This window comes from Hyla sarda, unplaced genomic scaffold (assembly GCF_029499605.1).
Source record: "Hyla sarda isolate aHylSar1 unplaced genomic scaffold, aHylSar1.hap1 scaffold_629, whole genome shotgun sequence".
NCBI classification, from domain to species: domain Eukaryota; kingdom Metazoa; phylum Chordata; class Amphibia; order Anura; family Hylidae; genus Hyla; species Hyla sarda.
Genome location: NW_026610644.1, coordinates 167,923 through 175,140, shown reverse-complemented (window position 1 = coordinate 175,140; position 7,218 = coordinate 167,923). Strand labels below are relative to the sequence as shown.

The following is a 7,218-nucleotide window of genomic DNA, read 5'->3' as shown; positions in this document are numbered from 1 at the left end:
TTTTTCCCTTCTCTTCCTCTTACTTTTTTTTCACGTTTTTTTACGTTTTTCTCCTTTTCGCCTCTTTTCTGGGCGTATTATTCTTCTTTTTCTTCTTTTTTTTCGTCTAATGCATACCCCATCAGTGCAGCAATGCTTATTCAATACCGCCAGCAGATGGAGACACTGGGGGATAATTTTCTAAGGATTTATACTGATTTTTCCTGTCTGAATTTGTCGCACAGAAAGTTGCAGGCCAAATATGTGTGACATTTCTGCGACTTTAGCTTCTAGAGCATTTTTACAACATTATACATAGGTGCTGAATACATAAAAAGCGACTGTTCAGCGACAGACAAGTCGCATCGGCTGAAAGTAGGCCAGAATGTCAGTCCATGTTGGAGCAGGTTTAGATACAGTCTAAAGTATAGATCTCAAAGTCTGTGCACAGAATTTAGCAAGGGCCTCGCACCTTCTGATGCATCAGGTAGGTGCACAATAGCATAGCCTAACCCTCTGTACTTTGGTCTATATTGATGCGGGACATAGACAGCCAGCTGATGACCAATCCATTAGTGCAATGGATGGCTGGAAGCATTTGTCTTTGCCTTTGCAATACCACAGAAGCAATGCATGGTCAATGTACAGCAATGACACACCTGTGTGAACAGCCAGGAGACCCCCCCCCATGTTATGTTACATAGTTACATAGTTAGTACGGTCGAAAAAAGACATATGTCCATCAAGTTCAACCAATAGCTGTCACGATGCCGGCTGGCAGGTAGTGGATCCTCTGTGCCAGAGAGGGATTGGCGTGGACCGTGCTAGAGGATCGGTTCTAAGTCACTACTGGTTTTCACCAGAGCCCGCCGCAAAGCGGGATGGTCTTGCTGCGGCGGTAGTGACCAGGTCGTATCCCCTAGCAACGGCTCAACCTCTCTGGCTGCTGAAGATAGGCGCGGTACAAGGGAGTAGACAGAAGCAAGGTCGGACGTAGCAGAAGGTCGGGGCAGGCAGCAAGGATCGTAGTCAGGGGCAACGGCAGGAGGTCTGGAACACAGGCTAGGAACACACAAGGAAACGCTTTCACTGGCACGATGGCAACAAGATCCGGCGAGGGAGTGAAGGGGAAGTGAGGTGATATAGGGAAGTGCACAGGTGTAAACACTAATTGGAACCACTGCGCCAATCAGCGGCGCAGTGGCCCTTTAAATCGCAAAGACCCGGCGCGCGCGCGCCCTAGGGAGCGGGGCCGCGCGCGCCGGGACAGAACTGACGGAGAGCGAGTCAGGTACGGGAGCCGGGGTGCGCATCGCGAGCGGGCGCTACCCGCATCGCGAATCGCATCCCGGCCAGAGGCGGTATCGCAGCGCCCCGGGTCCGTGGAACCGACCGGAGCGCTGCAGTGAGAGGAGTGTAGCGAGCGCTCCGGGGAGGAGCGGGGACCCGGAGCGCTCGGCGTAACAGTACCCCCCCCCCTTGGGTCTCCCCCTCTTCTTGGAGCCTGAGAACCTGAGGACCAGACTTTTGTCCAGGATATTGTCCTCAGGTTCCCAGGACCTCTCTTCTGGACCACAACCCTCCCAATCCACTAAAAAGAAGGTTTTCCCTCTGACCTTTTTAGATGCTAAGATTTCTTTGACGGAGAAGATGTCCGAGGAGCCGGAGACAGGAGTGGGGGGAACAGATTTGGGAGAGAAACGGTTAATGATAAGTGGTTTAAGAAGAGAAACATGAAAGGCATTAGGAATACGAAGAGAAGGAGGAAGAAGAAGTTTGTAAGAGACAGGATTAATCTGGCGCAAAATCTTGAAAGGACCAAGATAGCGTGGTCCCAACTTATAGCTAGGGACACGGAAGCGGACATATTTAGCGGAGAGCCATACCTTGTCTCCAGGGGAAAAAATGGGAGGAGCTCTTCTTTTCTTATCCGCGAATCTCTTCATGCGTGAAGAAGCCTGTAAGAGAGAATTTTGGGTCTCTCTCCATATGAGGGAAAGATCACGAGAAATTTCATCCACAGCGGGCAGACCAGAGGGCAAGGGGGTAGGGAGGGGGGGAAGAGGGTGACGGCCGTACACCACGAAAAACGGGGATTTGGAGGAAGATTCAGAGATTCTGAAATTATACGAGAATTCGGCCCAAGGTAGAAGATCTGCCCAATCATCCTGGCGGGAGGAAACAAAATGTCGTAAATAGTCACCCAAGATCTGGTTAATTCTTTCTACTTGTCCATTGGATTGAGGATGGTATGCAGAAGAAAAATTTAATTTAATCTTGAGTTGTTTACAGAGAGCCCTCCAGAATTTAGACACAAATTGGACGCCTCTATCCGAGACGATCTGCGTAGGCAACCCGTGAAGACGAAAAATGTGTACAAAAAATTGTTTAGCCAACTGAGGCGCTGAAGGAAGACCAGGAAGAGGGATGAAATGTGCCATTTTGGAGAATCGATCAACGACCACCCAAATAACAGTGTTGCCATGGGATGGGGGTAAGTCAGTAATAAAATCCATACCAATCAGAGACCAAGGTTGTTCGGGGACAGGCAGAGGAAGAAGAAAACCAGCGGGCTTCTGGCGAGGAGTCTTATCCCGGGCACAGATAGTACAGGCTCGCACAAAGTCCACCACATCAGTCTCTAGAGTCGGCCACCAATAGAAGCGAGAGATGAGTTGCACAGATTTCTTGATGCCCGCATGACCTGCGAGATGGGAGGAGTGACCCCATTTGAGGATTCCGAGGCGTTGGCGTGGAGAAACAAAGGTCTTTCCTGGAGGAGTTTGCCTGATGGAGGCTGGAGAAGTGGAAATCAGGCAGTCAGGAGGAATGATGTGTTGAGGAGAGAGTTCAATTTCAGAAACATCTGAGGAACGAGAGAGAGCATCGGCCCTAATGTTCTTATCAGCAGGCCGAAAGTGAATTTCAAAATTAAATCGGGCAAAGAACAGAGACCACCTGGCCTGACGAGGATTCAGCCGTTGGGCAGACTGGAGGTAGGAGAGGTTCTTGTGATCGGTGTAAATAATAACTGGAAATCTTGATCCCTCCAGCAGATGCCTCCATTCCTCAAGTGCTAATTTAATGGCTAGAAGCTCTCGATCCCCGATGGAGTAGTTCCTCTCCGCCGGAGAGAAGGTCCTAGAAAAAAAACCACAAGTAACAGCATGCCCGGAAGAGTTTTTTTGTAGAAGGACAGCTCCAGCTCCCACTGAGGAGGCATCAACCTCCAATAGGAAGGGTTTAGATGGGTCAGGTCTGGAGAGCACGGGAGCCGAAGAAAAGGCAGACTTGAGTCGTTTAAAGGCGTCTTCCGCTAGAGGAGGCCAAGACTTGGGATCGGCATTTTTTTTGGTTAAAGCCACAATAGGAGCCACAATGGTAGAAAAATGTGGAATAAATTGCCTGTAATAATTGGCGAACCCCAAAAAACGTTGGATGGCACGGAGTCCGGAGGGGCGTGGCCAATCTAAGACGGCTGAGAGTTTATCTGGGTCCATTTGTAGTCCCTGGCCAGAGACCAAGTATCCTAAAAAAGGAAGAGATTGGCATTCAAACAGACATTTCTCAATTTTAGCATAGAGTTGATTGTCACGAAGTCTCTGAAGAACCATACGGACATGCTGGCGGTGTTCTTCTAGATTGGCCGAAAAAATTAGGATATCATCTAGATATACAACAACACAGGAGTATAACAGATCACGAAAAATTTCATTAACAAAGTCTTGGAAGACAGCAGGGGCGTTGCACAGGCCAAAGGGCATGACCAGATACTCAAAGTGTCCATCTCTGGTGTTAAATGCTGTTTTCCACTCATCCCCCTCTCTGATGCGGATGAGGTTATAGGCGCCTCTTAAGTCCAATTTAGTAAAGATGTGGGCACCTTGGAGGCGATCAAAGAGTTCAGAGATGAGGGGTAAGGGGTAGCGGTTCTTAACCGTGATTTTATTAAGACCGCGGTAGTCAATGCAAGGACGTAGGGAGCCATCTTTTTTGGACACAAAGAAAAATCCGGCTCCGGCAGGAGAGGAGGATTTACGGATAAAGCCCTTTTTTAGATTCTCCTGGACGTATTCAGACATGGCAAGAGTCTCTGGGGCAGAGAGAGGATAAATTCTGCCCCGGGGTGGAGTAGTGCCCGGGAGGAGGTCGATAGGACAATCATAAGGCCTGTGAGGAGGTAGAGTCTCCGCTTGTTTTTTGCAGAAAACATCCGCGAAGTCCATATAGGCCTTAGGGAGACCGGTTACTGGAGGAACCACAGAGTCACGGCAAGGGTTACTGGGAACCGGTTTTAGACAGTCCTTGGAACAAGAGGGCCCCCAACTCTTGATCTCCCCAGTGGACCAATCCAGGGTTGGGGAGTGAAGTTGAAGCCAGGGAAGTCCAAGGAGAATTTCCGAGGTGCAATTGGGGAGGACCAAAAGTTCAATCCTCTCGTGATGAGATCCGATGCTCATTAGAAGGGGCTCCGTGCGGAAACGTATGGAACAGTCCAATCTTTCATTGTTTATACAATTGATGTAAAGGGGTCTGGCGAGACTGGTCACTGGGATGTTGAACCTGTTGACGAGAGAGGCCAAAATAAAATTTCCTGCAGATCCAGAGTCCAAGAAGGCCACAGAAGAGAAGGAGAAGGCAGGGGCAGACATCCGCACAGGCACAGTAAGACGTGGAGAAGCAGAGTAGACATCAAGGATTGTTTCACCTTTGTGCGGAGTCAGCGTACGTCTTTCCAGGCGGGGAGGGCGGATAGAACAATCCCTCAGGAAGTGTTCGGTACTAGCACAGTACAGGCAGAGGTTCTCCATGCGGCGTCGTGTCCTCTCTTGAGGTGTCAGGCGAGACCGGTCGACCTGCATAGCCTCCACGGCGGGAGGCACAGGAACAGATTGCAGGGAACCAGAGGAGAGAGGAGCCGAGGAGAAGAAACGCCTCGTGCGAACAGAGTCCATATCTTGGCGGAGCTCCTGACGCCTTTCGGAAAAACGCATGTCAATGCGAGTGGCAAGGTGAATAAGTTCATGAAGATTAGCAGGCATTTCTCGTGCGGCCAGAACATCTTTAATGTTGCTGGATAGGCCTTTTTTAAAGGTCGCGCAGAGGGCCTCATTGTTCCAGGATAATTCAGAAGCAAGAGTACGGAATTGTACGGCATACTCGCCAACGGAAGAATTACCCTGGACCAGGTTCAACAGGGCAGTCTCAGCAGAGGAGGCTCGGGCAGGTTCCTCAAAGACACTTCGGATTTCCGAGAAGAAGGAGTGTACGGAGGCAGTGACGGGGTCATTGCGGTCCCAGAGCGGTGTGGCCCAAGACAGGGCTTTTCCAGACAGCAGGCTGACTACGAAAGCCACCTTAGACCTTTCAGTGGGGAACTGGTCCGACATCATCTCCAAGTGTAATGAACATTGGGAAAGAAAGCCACGGCAAAACTTTGAGTCCCCATCAAATTTATCCGGCAAGGATAGTCGTAGTCCAGAAGCGGCCACTCGCTGCGGAGGAGGTGCAGGAGCTGGCGGAGGAGATGATTGCTGGAGCTGTGGTAGTAACTGTTGTAGCATAACAGTCAGTTGAGACAGCTGTTGGCCTTGTTGCGCTATCTGTTGTGACTGCTGGGCGACCACCGTGGTGAGGTCAGCGACAACTGGCAGAGGAACTTCAGCGGGATCCATGGCCGGATCTACTGTCACGATGCCGGCTGGCAGGTAGTGGATCCTCTGTGCCAGAGAGGGATTGGCGTGGACCGTGCTAGAGGATCGGTTCTAAGTCACTACTGGTTTTCACCAGAGCCCGCCGCAAAGCGGGATGGTCTTGCTGCGGCGGTAGTGACCAGGTCGTATCCCCTAGCAACGGCTCAACCTCTCTGGCTGCTGAAGATAGGCGCGGTACAAGGGAGTAGACAGAAGCAAGGTCGGACGTAGCAGAAGGTCGGGGCAGGCAGCAAGGATCGTAGTCAGGGGCAACGGCAGGAGGTCTGGAACACAGGCTAGGAACACACAAGGAAACGCTTTCACTGGCACGATGGCAACAAGATCCGGCGAGGGAGTGAAGGGGAAGTGAGGTGATATAGGGAAGTGCACAGGTGTAAACACTAATTGGAACCACTGCGCCAATCAGCGGCGCAGTGGCCCTTTAAATCGCAAAGACCCGGCGCGCGCGCGCCCTAGGGAGCGGGGCCGCGCGCGCCGGGACAGAACTGACGGAGAGCGAGTCAGGTACGGGAGCCGGGGTGCGCATCGCGAGCGGGCGCTACCCGCATCGCGAATCGCATCCCGGCCAGAGGCGGTATCGCAGCGCCCCGGGTCCGTGGAACCGACCGGAGCGCTGCAGTGAGAGGAGTGTAGCGAGCGCTCCGGGGAGGAGCGGGGACCCGGAGCGCTCGGCGTAACAATAGCATAGCCTAACCCTCTGTACTTTGGTCTATATTGATGCGGGACATAGACAGCCAGCTGATGACCAATCCATTAGTGCAATGGATGGCTGGAAGCATTTGTCTTTGCCTTTGCAATACCACAGAAGCAATGCATGGTCAATGTACAGCAATGACACACCTGTGTGAACAGCCAGGAGACCCCCCCCATGTTATGTTACATAGTTACATAGTTAGTACGGTCGAAAAAAGACATATGTCCATCAAGTTCAACCAGGGAATTAAGGGGTAGGGGTGTGGCGCGATATTGGGGAAGGGATGAGATTTTATATTTCTTCATAAGCATTAATCTTATTTTGTCAATTAGGAACATTCAGCACCCACCCGCTATCAAGGCAGCTGCCTATCATGTCATGCCCTACCTGCACAGGTGTGCTGGCTACTCAAATGATCCAATTAAGGAGGCCATTTAGTCAGCAGCAGCAGAAGTCCTGTGCCTGGACGCTCCAACAGCGGCCAGACACAAGCAGAAGCAGAAGCAGCAGAAGCAGCAGCAGCACCACCTTTTGTTTTTTGGCTGCAGCAGCAGCAGCAAGGCCCACAGGGCTGGCTAGCTGGCTAGCCAGCAAGCAGGTAGCAATGAAAGTAGGAATCTTTCTTTTTAACCCTGTAAGGGGGTGGTGCACTGTACCCGAAGATACTGCCATATCGGGTCAATGCATAGGGCGACGGAAGCAAGCTTCGAAATCGGCCCCCGTTCTCAAAAATCCATTTAATATATGGTCCCCAGATAGGGGACGTATCAGATATTAAACTGATAAGAACAGATACTACACTTGATCTTAGCCAAAAGGCCGAGAAGCGAT

The 7,218-nt window shown here is 51.2% G+C and overlaps 1 non-coding gene across 1 annotated transcript; it reads right to left on the bottom strand.

Moving 5' to 3' along the window:
• Nucleotides 1–7,027: 7,027 nt before the first annotated feature.
• LOC130341787 (U2 spliceosomal RNA) lies at nucleotides 7,028–7,218 on the bottom strand. Its single transcript, XR_008881559.1, has one exon. It is a non-coding gene; the product is annotated as a U2 spliceosomal RNA (small nuclear RNA).